Here is a 16,076-nt window from a genome sequence, read left to right on the forward strand (position 1 = left end):
CAGCTGATGTTTTTGGAGCGTTATGGCTGATGAGGATGTGAGTGTTTTCTTTCATACTCCATTCAGTGAGAAAACTTAGACGAGAACAGTGAAAAACAAGGGCAGTGCTTAAGTGAACGCAATATTATAATTTCTTAACCTGAACACAGCTTCTATCATTCCGTGTTTTACGTGGAGGGTCAGACCGTAGGAGGAATTGGACGCGCATGTTGCAGGTACAGGTAGGAGGGAGAGATGACACTGCACAGGCAGGGGTTAATGATCAGGAAATCAGGGGAAATGGCAGGTAGGGTGTTAGCTGTCCGACACAGGACTCTATCTCAACATCCTGTCCATTAAGCGCTGTGTGAACGAGGAAAAAGAAAGCTTTTTTTTCTCTAAACGTCTTGCTGGGCTCCCAGTGTGCGTGTGCCGGGGGTGCGCATGGAGAGAAAGAGAGAGCAGCAAGATGAGCCTGGACTGTTTCACGAACAAGGGGCGCAGAGGTTAGAGGAGTGGAGTTGATGCTCTGTTACATTGGTGGAACTATTAAAAAAGTTCAGGGCTCGTGACAGCGCCCCCCCTCAGCGTGGCGCCCTAGGCAACCACCTATATTGCCTATGCCCAGAAACAGCCCTGGGAACCACAGTTTGAATTGTTTGATGACAACTTTTCCATGGAAGACAGTCTCAACAACAAAACTCTTATATTTGAATGTATGTAAATATCTCCATGTTGCCATGGTGACAAGAGTTCTAAACCATGAGTTCTAGAGTCTAGTCTGTTCTCCACTGTGACATCGAATTCTAAGACTCTATAAATTCTGTTCTCTGAGTCTACTCTCAACTTTGTCGAGTTACATTTGAACCGTTTGGAAGTTTTCTTGTTAGTGTATCGTGCGATCTTTTTCTGTGTTTGGCATACAGAAACTGCTTTATGATGGAGTTCAGTGAAGGAATTTACAAGCCTGTGCGAGTGTTGTTCGACACACCCATCTTCGAACGTGCCATGCAAACTTGCTGGCACATTCAATCCTTCAAAGTGAAGGTTGCAGTTGTGACTGAACTGTTGCAGCTTCAACTGACGAACAAACTCTCGTCAAAGATCACGGTGGAGGATATGACTAACTTTTTGGTGGAGGAGAGCAAAAGGACCTTACGAGTACAGCTGTGGGAGTTTGAGCTGGAGGACTACGAGGACGAGGACGTGAAGGCTCTACTCAAGCTCGTGTGGGAAGTAAACACCAGGATGCTTAACAGGGACGTGGAGTTTCAGGCAAAACGTCTGCTTGACTCTCCAAACAATATCCCTCCCTTCTTCAAGCACCCAAAAGTCCTCAGCCAGGCTCATGACTATGCTAGAGTCCTGGTGGAGCAACTAGAGCAACCTCCCATCTCCAAGAAGCTAAGTCCCCAAGAGGTGGTTCTGGATTTCGTCCCAAAAGTACTGCAGGCCTTTTGGGTTCCTAAAAGAACAACTTCAAGAGACATGCCCTCAGAACAGCTCTCTGAGGTGGCTGTCAGCGTGAGCAAAGCAGTTATGGATGGAGTATCGTCCTCTCTGTCTACCTCACTCCATCAGGTCTTCTTCCCCCGCAAAGTGAGGGACCTCATGGTCCGCTCCATGGAGGAAAAAGTGAGACAGAGGTACTCTCCTGATACTCTGCGGAGGATGCTCAACACCTTTGAAGCAGAGCTGTTAAAAACCATCACCAAGACTGCTGTGTTTTACGTCTGTTTCCTGTTTCAGCGTCAGACTCGATCAGGTATCAACGCTGACAAACCCTCAGGGCTCACTGCTGAGACTCTGAATATGAGCCAGCAAACAAAAAACCACACTCCGCATGTAGTCCCACCAGCCCCTGTTGAGAAGACCACACCTCTGAACAAGGCTGAACTTCCTGCCACCATCAGCATGGATGAACAAACAAAGTTTTCCATCAGTCAGGCTAGACCAGAGGAGCCTTTAACTGGTCCAGGACCATACTCTGCTCTGACGCAGACACCACTTGCTGATTATACCCCGCCAGCTGAACCTTCAGTCTTGGTTTCAGTCCTGGGAGGTGGGGTCGTGGATGAGCAGATCAACCAAGACTCAGAGGAAAATGTAGACCCTTCTCCACCACTTCCTCCAGCGAATGCTGATGAAGCTGCTTCTGTCAGTCCGGTTCATGAGGAGGAGTCTTTATCAAGCCAAGACCCAGACCCTGCTGCTGTGATGCTGTCACCTCTTCTTCATGTGACCCCACCAGCTGAACCCTCTGCCACAGTTTCAGTCCTGGAGGGTGAGGGGAAAAGCAGATCACCATCAGGTCAGGTCTCCACTGATGGGGCACAGGATGAGGTCCCAGAGACTGGATTCCGGAGGTTCTTAAGGTGGCTTAGAAACACCTTCCTCTGCTGCCTCCGGCCTGAGGAGGAAGACTGAGAATCCTTCAGTCTGATTATTCCTGTAAATAAATTGTAAATAAATGTTCATGACAAAATAATGAATTCATGATTCCACTGAAGTCCGTTTCTATCAGCCTGTCTCATCTGAGTTATTTCGTGTTATTGTGGATCGTTGATCTCCAGCTGAGGAAGAACAGTGAAATCAGATGGTGAAACTGATAAACTTTGATAAATGTGTTTTTTAATCAGTTTCAGATCTCATTGGCTTTTAATGCCACTTTTTAAATGAAGAATAGTTGTTGACAATATCAGCCTAGAATCTGCAAACATGAGCATCACCAGCTCTGTTACAAAGTAAAGTTATTTTATTATTATTTTAACCATGTCCTCATCATATCTTCTTAACATCGAGGAGTCAAGTAAAATAAAGATATGGAGAAGCATGAGGAGTTCCTGGTTGCTTTCTACAATAATGAATCAGCACAGATCCATATCATACAGGAACAGAGAGGTTAACCAAGGCCTCCACCTGATCACACTTTTCTAGACAGCAGATTGTCCTGTTGGTGGAATTGAAAACTTCCTTAAATGATTGGATTGGATTAGATTTTTTTTTAACTGTTCCAATTATGTTGTGTCTGATATTTTGATGTGACTAATGATGCAGATACAAATTATTCACAGCACTGGTTTTTATCCACACTAGTAGCTTTTATCTTACAAGTTTCAGTGATGGACTTCTACTGTGCAGAGTGAGGCTGGAAGGCGTTAGCACTTTTTAATGTCTTTTCTTTTTCTCTTACTTTGCAACATTCATCCATGAAAATGAAATGTTTACTGTTTTAGTACCTGTACCTAATGGAGTCCAGTTTCCAATAAAAAGACTCTGTATCATGACTCTGTGTTATGCATGCAGCATCCCAGTCATCAAAGTTGTCATATTCATCAAATAAATTTAATGAAATAATGTAATCGCTCATTGTTGTTTTAAATTTGCTATTTTGTATCCTCAGAGAACTTAAGCTATAATTCTTAAAATATGACTGCATCAGGTTGCTATGGTTACTCCTATCATCTAACAGCTGCCGAGCATGAATTTGGAACAGTGTAAAGATTTAGAACTACTTGAAAAGTTCCTTAAGTGTCCATATATCAGAAGTTAATGTACACCAATAGGACTTCCAGAGCCAATCAGAATTGAGTATTCAACTAGACCATGGTAAAAATATGGATATCTCAGAGGCATAATTCAACACATCCCATCTTTAGGTACTGTTAAGTGAAAAAATGATCATCTTACCACCATATGAGCTCTCACATGCGCATACTCACTGGTGATCTTAGATTGTGTTCTTTGCCAAGAATAAATCCCAGATAAGGAAACTGGTAAATGTCAGAACCTTCTGGAAAAACTGTGTGAGTGGGTTTAAATCACATTTCTTCCTAAGAATGGTTGGTAAATGAGGCCCCTGGCATCCATGACTAAAGTCTCACCTTTCTAACAGACACAGATTCACCCACTGGTCTGACTTCAAAATGGGTCCTATTTAACAATGCATCCCTGAAGTCACAAAGTCTTCCCAAGGATAAGGGCCATGGTTATGGACACAAAAGAGATCGACTGTAACAGAATTGTTTATCAGATAACAACATGCCAAAAACACCTTTATTTTTTTTAAACAACTCCTGTGCACATAGATTAGCAAAACAATGAAAACTGCTTTAATATAAATCCCACATATGGGCATCTCTTACTTCAGCAGAGAGGTGAGGTTTATAGATACATCAACAGCTAACACAAAAATGTTTGTACACATGGAAATGACACATGGCTGCTACTCAGTGATTCTCAACGTGGGGGTCAGCACCCCCTTTGGGGGTTGCAAGACACTGAGAGGTCGACTCCAGATGCTCTGAAAAAACTAAGAATATTTTTTGTGATTACACATTTGCCACTTTACACCAATTTTGCCAAATTTTACCCTGCTGTGTGAACGAGGAAAAAGAATTTGTTTTCTCTAAACGTCTTGCTGGGCTCCCAGTGTGCGTGTACCAGGGGCGCGTTTGGAGAGCGAGACAGAGAGCGGCGAGGTGAACCTGGACTGTTTCACGAACGAGGGGCACAGAGGTTAGAGGAGTGGAGTTGATGCTCTGTTACATTGGTGGAACTATTAAAAATGTTCAGGACTCATGACGGTGCCCCCCTCAGCGTGGTGCCCTAGGCAACCACCCATATCGCCGATGCCCAGAAACAGCCCTGATGTAGATTAAAAGTTCAAGTCAGTCACATAGAAGATGCTTAACATAGCAGTCAACATACTCTATGAAAGGGGTTCTCAACCTTTTCAGCCCTTGACCTCAAAAATAAAGGTGCCGGAGGCCGGGGACCCCCACTGCACCTGAAGGTGGTTGAACACAACTTGATTATTTAAAGATAAGCTGGTATAACCATGTTTTGTCTCTTTACCTGAATAATAACCACTCTTATCAAAGCAACAAATAGCGTTTTTATTCATTTGGGCCTTAGTTTATAGCCCTCCTAAAAATGTAAATCTCTTTTCTTAAACACAGATGTAAAATGGGTTAAATATGGCTGAAATGGAGTAAAAATTGTAAAAACTTGCAGAGAAATGGTGGTAAAATAAGATTTTAAAAGTAGCAGAAATGGGTAAAAAGTGGCAAAAATTAGATACAACTGGCAAAAATTGGTTTGTATTACAAATAGCCTACTGGCAAAACAAAAAGGAAAAGGTAGTAAAACAGCAGCAATAATGGCTTTAAAGTGGCTTAAAAGGGGGTAAAATTGGATTGAAAACTGGGGGAAATGGTTTAAACTGGCAAAAACGTGCATTAACAAATTGGCAAATGTGAATAAAATGAGCAAAAATAGGTGTAAAAACTGGTGAAAAAATGGTTATTAATGGCAAAAATGTGTCAACAGAGGCAGCAATAGGCAGTTTATGGAAATTCTTAGTTAAGAAGTGGCAAAAGTTGGCAGAAAAGTGGTGGACAGGGTTTAAATGTGAAAAAATGGGTTAAGTATTGCTGAAATGGTCAAAAGTGGCAAAAAAAAAAGTCAGAAAAAAGTGGTGAAATAAGATTTTAAAGGTAACAAGTGGCAAAATAAATACTCAAAATTTAAAATTTAAGTCATATTTTAGCTTTTAAACACAATTTCAAATTTGAGCCCATATTTTGACGTCTCAAATTTATGAGTTCAATTTTCTCCTCATATATTTGCTCTTTAAAAACATTAATTTTTTGTTTTTAATATTGTGTTTTGATCTTTTGAACAATAAGTTGGCATTTTTATCTCTGATTTGATCCTTTAAATTTATCATTTTTATTTTTTCAAATTACCAAATGATTTATCATCAGTTTTTTGTTTTGTTTTTTTCATATTTAAAGACTGGTGAAAATGAGGTTGACAGTTATGGTTAAATGTTGATCCTTTCAGGCCCTTAGGTTAGACCTAAATCCAGAATCCGGCCCCTGCTGTGATTGAGTTGGACACCACTGCTCTATGGAGACTGAAGAATAATTAGATACCCTGGACTACACCTCTGAGTCTGCTTTAGTTTTTACAAACCTGTGACATCATCTACCTGCACTACACTACAGTACTTTTATCCTTCATCAGGGGTGTCCAAACTTTTTCCACTGAGGGCCACATACAGAAATATATGAGAATGTTGGGGCCACCTTCATATTTCTCGCCTTCAGACTATTTAAGTAAAACCAATCCAGTGTAATTTCATACATGCTGAGTGATTGAATACATCTAGATGGCTTATTAATGGTTGACAAGGTCATTTTCAGGATTTAAGGGAGCCAGTAAGATTTCAGGGGGCCCTATTTGGCCCTGGTTACCGCTGGCTCTGCCTCTGAAATGCCATTGGGACTGCTGCGTGCAGCAATGATCTATAAGGACATTACTAACCAATATATCTTTGAGTCAAAATGTTTGTTTACAGAATCAACATGGTGGCACTGCTCAGGGCTGAAACTATGCTTAGCATAAGCTTCATCATCTCATGTGGGCCATATTTCATTTTATTTCTAGGATTTGCTGTGGGCCAATCACAAAATGGACTGCAGACCACATTTGGCCCCTGGTCCATAGTTTGGGCACCCCTGTCCTACATTATAACGAGTTATTTTTTTAAGAAAATACCCTCAGTATTTTTCTGGATGAAATGTTTTAATACAGACACGATTTTACGCCCATAGAGTTGTGTGTAATCAAATATGGTGGTTCCTTTTTTCATACTAAAATTACAGCAATTATTTAAAATCCGACTTAAACAAAAACTATCATGACATTTAGCAGCAAGAGTTACAGGAGAGAGAGCTGTAGCGTGGGTCTGTATACAACAGGAGCTGGTGGCGCGGTTATCTCGGCTGTAGCATTGGTATATCAGCAGTTCAATCAGAACTAGACCACATATTTTATTAAAACAAGAGCAAAGAGCCACACTTTAAGCTGCTCTCGGCAGAGAAGAGGTTTTCACTCTTCTCTTGACCGGCTGCAGCGTTTAATCCACGTTATTGTCCTAACTATGATGGCATTTACATGTTTTGTCGCTCTGATTGGCCCGTGACAGACAGAACATTCTTCAAACCAGCTTCTGAGAATTTTTGCCTTCCCAAATGCCTCAATTGCGAGCTTTCACCCGATGACTCTGAAATGACCATGCAATGGATATTTTAAAAAAACAGTCCATCTGGCGTGTAAATTGATGTGATTTGAAAGGCATTTTTCCACATCTGGAGGAAACAGGAAGTTTGAGAAACTCTGGGCCATTGCTGATTGGTCAGATGCTGGGATGTCCCTTTCTCTGATGTTGATTGATCTCCACTGATTGGCTGAGAAAAATCATTCTGATTCTACTAAATCACAGAGAGTTGGGAAAAGGCCACAGAGAAATTCGACAGATGGTATCTTGCTCGTTCAAGGGATAAACCCTTATTTTATTTCTAATTCTACTGTAGGTCATCTGACAGAGACAGAGCTGACCCCCAACTGAACTGCAATCACACATGCAGAAAAACAGTCTTCTTTAAATGTTTTAGAAGAACTCACCTGCACTCACTGTGACATATTCACTTATGCTTATACTGTCAGAAAAACCTGAGCTGATTTTTATTAATGCAACACTGCCACCCAGTGGTGTACAGGAGTCTAACATGCACATTTACTCTGCTTCTGAGACAGTACTTTTCATTATGTGTCCTTGGGGGACTGTTGCTACCCTTCTGCATGGAGTATCGCTCCGTTTCATTTGAGCGGTGCTCTCTGTGAGATTATTGATGGAACGGTTTGATGGATGTTTGTCTCAGCTGTTTGTTTTCTGTCTCAGACTTCACCCTCAGGCTCCATGAAGAGGAGACAGCTGGCTGGAGTCAAGAGGAGCAGAGGGCTGAAGCACAGAGGGAAAATATGTGCAGACTTCTAAATATAACAAAGCTTTGAATGCTTTGTGTTTATCACTCTGCATACTTCTGCTTAAGTAAGACCACTTAGTCTCAACAGTCTATTACTTCAGACTGTAGGCTGACCCTCATGGGCGTCTTAGTGAGGGGTAAAAGTGGGACCATCTACTCAGGGTCTGTAGGAGCTCCTCTTATCTTCTTTTAAAAAATTTATTCAGATACACACCACCAAAGACGTGCTCCTTTGGTTAACTGGTGACTCTAAATTGCCCGTAGGTGTGAATGTGAGTGTGCCTGACTGTCTGTCTCTATATGCCAGCCCTGTGATTGATTGGTGAAGCTTTTGATAGGTAAATTGGCAACATTTTATTTAATTGGAGGGAAACCTGTGGATGAATTTAAAGGCATACCTCAAACACACTGCTTCCTTATGTGACATCATGGGAAATTCCAAAGAAATCAGCCGAGACATTAGGAAGAGAATTGAGGACCTTCACAAGTCTGGTTCATCCTTGGGTACAGATTATAAACACCATGGGAATGTCCAGCCATCATACAGGAAAGCGAGGGGTTCTGTGTCTCAGAGATGGAGGTGCTTTGCTGGGGAATGAGTGTATCAACTCTAGAACAAAAGCCAGAGAGCTTGTGAAGATGCTGCTGAAACTGGTGAAAGAGGTTCATTATCCACAGTGAAACCAGTCCTGGACCCACATGGGCTGAAAGGCCATTCAGCAAGGAAGAAGACGTTACTCCAAAAGCAGCCAGATTACAGTTTGTAAATGCACACAGGGACAAAGAGCTTCATTTCTGTAGACATGTGGTGTGGTCTGATGAAACTAAAATTCAACTGTTGGGCCATCATGACCATCGTTACATTTGGAGGAAAAGGGGGAAGCTTGCAAGCCTGAGAACAAACACCATCCCAACAATGAGATGTGGGGGTGGCAGCATCATGTTGTGGGGGTGTTTTGCTGCAGGAGGGACTGGTGCACTTCACAAGTATAGATGGCATCATAAGGAAAGAACATTATGTAGAAATATTGAAGCGACATTTCAAGACATCAGTCAGGAAGTTAAAGCTTGGGCGACAATGACCCTAAGCATACCACCAAATTAGTTTCAAAGTGGCTTAAGGATGACAAAATCAGTGAGTGGCGAGCTCAACTTAACAAAAATGTAGGATTATTGGTGCTGGCTCAAAAAACACTGATAAGCAGTATTTTTTCAGGTTCAAACTTTTGACCCTGTTCTGGCGTAGGGGGCGTGGTCTCGACTGAGAAAGGTGTAGAACTGTGAGCATAGCATAGCAAAGAAGGCTCAGCGCCTCCCCCAATTATGTTGACTTCAGGAAACGTGGGTGCTTTAAGATATATGACTCAACACTTCCTGTACACTGTAACACTGAAAATGATTGTAGATGTGAACCTCATATCAGTGCATTCAGAAAGTATTCAGACCACCTTCACTATTTTAAAATTTTGTTATGTTGCATCCTGATGCTACAGTTGAAAAATGGCTATCCCTCTAGAACTCTGTCCCATCTCCACACAGGATCTCTGGAACTCAGTCAAAGTGACTCTCTTACTCCTGATTGCTCAGTTTTGCTAGGAGACCAGCTCTTTGGAGAGTCTTGGTTGAGCCAAACTTCTTCCATTTGAGAATATGGAGGCTGCTGTGCTCCTGGGAACCTTCAGTGCAGCAGAAAATGTTTTGTAGCCTTCCCCAGATCTGTGCCTGTCAACAACTCCGTCTTTGAGCTCAGAGACAGAAACCTTTGACCCCATGGCTTGGTTTTGGCTCTGATATGCATTTTCAGCTGAGACCCTCTGTAGCAGGGGTGTCAAACTCAATCAGGGGCCGGATTCTGAACTTGGGTCTAACCTGAGGGCCTAACAGGGTCGATATTTAACCATAAATGTCAATTTTATTTTCACCAGAAATGAATTAGGGTGGAAAAAACTTGGCACGAATGGTAAATAATTTTGTGATTGAAAGGTGAAAATTATAAGTTAAAATCTCAAAATCTGAGATAAAAAGTCAAACTTGTAAGTTTAAGAGGTAAAAACATGATATTTTAAGTCAAAATAATATTTTTAAAAGGCAAAATATGAGATAAAATACTGAAACCATGAATTTTAAAAGTCAAAAACTGAGATAAAATTCGAAATTGTGATTTTGAACAGCCAAAATATGATGTAAACATCGAAATCATGAGTTTAGAATGTCAAAATATGAATTAAGATTAAAACATTGTGAGTTTTTAAGGTTAAAAAGATTAGACAGAAGTTAAAGTTATGAGTTGAAAAAAGGTCAAAATCCTGAGTTTGAACAGTCAAAATATGAGATAAAAGTCAAAATCATGAGTTTTAACTCTCAAAATATGAGATAAAATCAAAATCATGAGTTTTAACTCTCAAAATATGAGATAAAAGTCAAAATCATGAATTTTAACTGTCAAAATATGAGATAAAAGTCAAAATCATGATATTCAAATATCAAAATATGAGATAAAAGTCAAGGTGTGATCAGGACAAATGTGAAGAAAGTAAGAAAATCCTGGTCGAAAAAAAAACTTTTTGCGTAAAATCCTTGTATTTTTACTGCAAACTATGGTGTTTTATATAAAGCAGAATAAAGAAACTGAGCTTATATTACAGACTGTATGTATTTAGGTCTGTTTAATCCCATTATAGTGTTTTAAATAGTTGCTGTGACCTAAATACCTGCACTTTGATTGCAAATGAGCTTTGCACTGTCTAAATTATTGCTTGTTTTAACTTGATGTTGTAATCTGTCAGTTAAATGTGTGTTATTTATCATGATGTGTGCTTCTGATCTCTGACCAGCTCATTCTTGGTAAAGAGATCTTGATCTCATAAGGTTATCATGTGGTTAAATAAAGGTTAAATACATTTGCAGTGTAGAAACTGTAGTTACCTCTGTCAGCCAGCAGATGGAGTCAGTGTTCTATTTTTACCTCAAAGAATTTTGGGAGGACCTTTCCCTTCAAAAATCTAAATTTCCTGCCTAAATTTCACCATTCATGGGGATATAATGTAAAAAACATTCAGGAGAAACAGAAAGAAAAAATAAGAATGCATACATATATGATGAATTTGTGGATCTTGACCTCATGATAGAAACCAAACCAAAGCCGAGGCAGCGATGATCATAATTCTGATGTCTGAATGATGAAACGTGGGGCTGTGTCTCAGCCTGTGCAGGCCGTCCATGATGTAACCTGAAGTCTTCCTCAGAGTGAAGCTGTGATCTATGGCTAATGAGGAGTATGAGGGAGTCAATGCTGGATTTATGGACTACACCTTGAAGTATCACGGCTCAGAGTGGTCAAAGAGAGAGGATCAGCGTGGATCCACAAAGACCTGACTCCACATCCCCACACATGATGAAATGTTGTAGTTTTTTTCTCTACCTGGTGCTTTGATGCCGTACTCCTCATTCCCATGTTCATACTATAAAGAGAAACAGAGACTGAATAAGAGCAAACTCAGTATTTCTGTGCATTATGAGGCAGTGTGCTCAGGGCAGCATGGAGCAATGTCTGAAATGTGTAAATCCAAGAACTGTCAGCTTAATCCCACTCACCCCTTGACCTTTGACTTTGCCCTACCCTTATATTTTTCACATTCATGTCTAGGATTCTGGTTCTGGTTGGAATGGAGCAGTAAGGTGAACTTTTAGCACTACATGGCCCTTCAGAGTCAGATTTTCTAGAGCAGGGGTGTCAAACTCGAGGCCAGGGGGCCAAATCTGGCCTGTGGTACAGTTATACCCGGCCCACCAGATCATATGATATTTTTATTATAACTGGCCCACCAGTATGAGGTCTGCAGATTTCCTCCAGTATAATAATGTAAAGTTAACCTTGATGATTTATAAAATCCTTGTTGAGTCACAAAAATGAGAAGAAAGTAAATGACCTGATAAAAAAAAAGTCAGGAAGGGAGGAGGAATTTGTGTTTTCTTGATATTTTCAATTTTGTAGCTCACACTAAAAGTTATGGATGTGACTGTTTATTTCATTTTTTAACCTTTACATCTCATAACTTTGACTTTTTCTCTCATATTTTTACCTCTTAGATTCATAATTTTACATTTTAAATCCTATTTTGACCTTTTAAAGTCATGATTTTGACTTTTGTCTCATGTTTTGACCCTTTTCAACTCCTAATTTTGACTATTATCTAATTTTTTTAACTCTAAAACTTTAATGTTGTTTCATATTTTGACTTTTAAAAATCATGAATTTGAAATTTAATCTCATGTTTTGACATTTTAAACTCATGATTTCGATGTTTAGCTCACATTTTGAATTTCTCAATTTTGCTGACCATTTCAACTCCTAACTTTGACTTTTAGCTCATTTTTTTACCTTTTAAATTAATGATTTTGACTCTTATCTCATTTTTTGACTGTTAAAACTCATGATTTTGACTTTTATCTCATGTTTTGACATTTAAATATCATGATTTTGACTTTTATCTCATTTTCTTACATTTTAAATTCATGATTTTGACTTTTATCTCATATTTTGACTGTTAAAAATCATTATTTTGACTCTTATCTTATGTTTTGACTGTAAAAAATTATGATTTTGTTAAAACTCATGATTTTGACTCTTATCTCATATTTCGAATGCTAAAAATCATGATTTTGACTTTCATTTCATATTTTGATTGTTTAAACTCATGACTTTGACTTTTATCCCATATCTTTACTGTTAAAACTCATGATTTTGACTTTTATCTCATTATATTTAACTCTATTTAACTTCCAGTTAAGTAGAAGAACACGGGAAAACAGGTTTCCTCACTGGCGGTCACTTAAACAGGGGTCTGAAAATGAATCACTTTGTGAATACATGTTCTTAAAACAATCAGAAATGCACAGTATTTCTATTCTCATTCGAAGGTTTTCCAGACATTTAAGTTGTTTTCTCCAGATCTGAGTGATTTACTTCATTATCTTTGGGTAATAACATTGATTTCCAAAGAATAAAACTTCATTTTGGCTGCTTTCTTCAGACCTCGAGAAATGAAGCAATTATCAAGAGAAAAATGTTGTTATCCTGAGATAATGACGTACATTTGTCAAGATCTCAATCTGAAACTGACAGTATTTGTTAACACAAATAAACAGAAGACAACAAACTGTGTGGATGTCATATAATTAAACACCAGTTTTACATTTGTTACACTAAAAGTTGAAAGATAAAAAGCTATCAGATTAGTCAGAAGTGGGGCCAATGAAGGCAGTTTTGTTTTAATGGCTACACTTTCTTGCACTTTATTTCTGCTTAAGGCTTCTGCTAATAATTTGACTCATTAGTACAAATACACAACTGAATTTTATTAAGTACCTCTAATAAAATGCTGTTTGGCTGCAGAGTGTTAGTTTGTATATTGACTGTTTAAATGCAATAGCGGTAACTTCCCCCGCTGGAGAGGAGTCCTGCCATCCAGCATGTAAATAACACTGACAGTTCATTCAAACAAAGCCATTAGGGCTAATGTAATTGTGGTTTTGCAGTGTGGCCGTGTGTCTCCCCCTTCATTATGTAGCCAGTGATGGATGTTGCGGTCATCGATCGACAGATAACCCGGGCTATTTCCAGACAGAGGAGATTAGAAGGATTACAGCAGTCGAGGGTGAGAAAACCACTCACCTTCCACACAGACGCTCTGTGAGCTCGGCTGTCTGCACAATGTGCCTGCTGTCGCTGACACAAAGCCATCCTGCTCTTGAAAGAAACACTCAAGTCTTCTGTGAACTTACCTCAATAAAAGGAGAGCTTTAAAAGCTCAGGTGAACTGTTATTTTCTTTCAGTATTTCCCTGTTTCAGAGGGAGTAAACAGGACTTTGGTCCTGTTGTGTTTCCTGTAAATATAACCACCTCTATCTGAGCCGTGTCCTTACTACTTACCAAAAGGAGCATCACAGCAGGTGCTCACATCTGGGAACTATTTTCAGAGTTATATGTCTGAGTGCTCTGTCTGAGTTTCACTACCAGTCAGGTTTCCACTCTTTCAGTTTTCATGTGCAGCATTTACAAATGTTCAACTAAGGTAAAAGTATGCTCTGTTGCAGGAGTGTCCAAACTTTTTCCACTGAGGGCCACATACAGAAATATATAAGGACATTAGGGCCACTTTAACATCCACAGGACGAGGTATGACATTAATTAAGTCAGAAGCAGAAAAAAGGAGGAGCTGGGGTGGAGGAGGGTTTGTCAGAGCAGCATGCAGAGAGTAGCATGACCAAGAGCAGTTTAGATAAGGCAGCACAACTGGCCAGTAGTGTGCTTAGAGCAAATCAGCTGGTCATTAACTGACAAGATCTTGCATTAGATCAGCTGACAGGGGCAGAGCTTGACTCTGTGGCCTGCCTGAACTAAAGCTAAACGCCTGATATAATAGCTGATAAGGAAAATAGACAATCATTTCCAGGTTTCTGGGGCTACCAATCAGAATTCAGGGGGTGCTGTTTTGCCCTACCTGCCACTGGCTCATTATTGGGACTGAGCTTCTATTTGCTGCCTAAACTCATCAAGGAGTTAAAAAACAAGATATTACTGTTTTGACAGCCAATATTTTTACCACCTCTCCCAGCTGAGATGTTTGTTTACAGAACTAGCATGCTAGCAGTGTCTTGTGCTGAAACTTTGAAGCACAGCAGAGTCAAGCACAAGCTTCATGTTCACTTGAGGCCGTATCTCATTTTATTTCTAGAATTTGCTGCGGACCAATCAAAATTGGACCATGGGCTGCATTTGGCCCCCGGGCCATAGTTTGGACATCCCTGCTCTATTGACATGCATATGTAGTAATTCATTTTGTCCCTAATTCTGCACTCAACGTTTGCAGATACAGACAAAACATAAAACCCCAATTCCAGAAAAGTCAGGGCGCTGTGTAAAATGTAAATAGAAACAGAATGCAGTGATTTACGAATCTCATAAACCCATATTTTATTCACAATAGAAGATAACCAACATATCAGATATTTTACCATTTCAGTAAAAATATTGGCTCATTTTGAATTTGATGGCAGCAACACATCTCAAAAAAGAAGGGTCGGGGCAGCCAAAGGCTGGAAGAGTATAAGGTATGATAAAGGTATAATGAAGAACAGTGGAGAGAGTATTTGGAAACAGGTTAGTAACATGGCTGGATATACTGGGAGCATTTTAGAGACAAACTGGTTCTAAAACTTGCAGGAAAATGTTTCTGCGTGTAAATTTGCAAAAACTTTGAATACCCCTTAATGACTTCACTTGCAATCTGTAGCCGCAATTTGCTCTCATCAATTAACAAATGAACTCAAAATCAAACCGACCACTGCGGCCCGGGGATAGTAGAATTTACACAGGATCAAAAATGTCAATGATGCAAAAAGTGTAGCTTGTTAGGTGTTAACTCACAAAGATTTCTCACAAACAATTTGCCTTCTCCTGGGCGCTCCTAGCTCATGCCTTCCTGGTAAAAAACATTCACCTTCCCCGGTGCCTGCCCATCCTATCCTACCTGAGCCATAATATAGATGTCACCTTGTGCCAAACTACCAAATATATCAAAACAAAAGCCCCAATCAATACTTCAATACTCTTTACAACAACATCAGCGATATCAACATGAATCCTTAAGTTCTTCCCAAGCAAATAATAAATAAATGTAAAATTATCAAACAAAACTAAATAATGTGAACAGCCCCAACACCATCATTTCTCATCATTTGCTACAACATGTATTTCATGTTAATTGTGTAAATAAGGCTCATAAGGTGATCTTTAAAAGTTTCCACTGTGATTTTGTAGAACATCAGCGCCCTCTGCAGGATTCTCTGCAGACTTCAGCTGTGCAGCCTGCGTACTGTTGTCTACCTGAGCTGTTCTGTCTGTCTGTTAGGTTGATTTGTGTTAAACACTGTTAAAATATTTCATTTTAGCTTTAATTTTCTTGGTAAAAGTCATATTTATCAACTCTTTTTATGACTATCTCCAAAACTAATGTCAGACATTTCTGTGATGACTCTGATTTGTTGTTATTGAGTGCTTTAGGCTCACTGCTATGTTCTGCTAGCTAAAACCGCAGCTCCACTGTTGATCTCTGCAGTGTGGCTTGTTTAACTGAAGTTTACTCATTTAGTTGTTGTGTTTTAGTATTATGGGGGCTCTAAGAGCGGCTGTGAGATCTGGTATGTTTCTGCTGTTATCAGTATAAACAGTACGCTGGTGCCAAAAGTGAAAGCTTATA

The sequence above is a fragment of the Cheilinus undulatus genome, linkage group 8 (genome assembly GCF_018320785.1).
Source record: "Cheilinus undulatus linkage group 8, ASM1832078v1, whole genome shotgun sequence".
Lineage (NCBI taxonomy): Eukaryota > Metazoa > Chordata > Actinopteri > Labriformes > Labridae > Cheilinus > Cheilinus undulatus.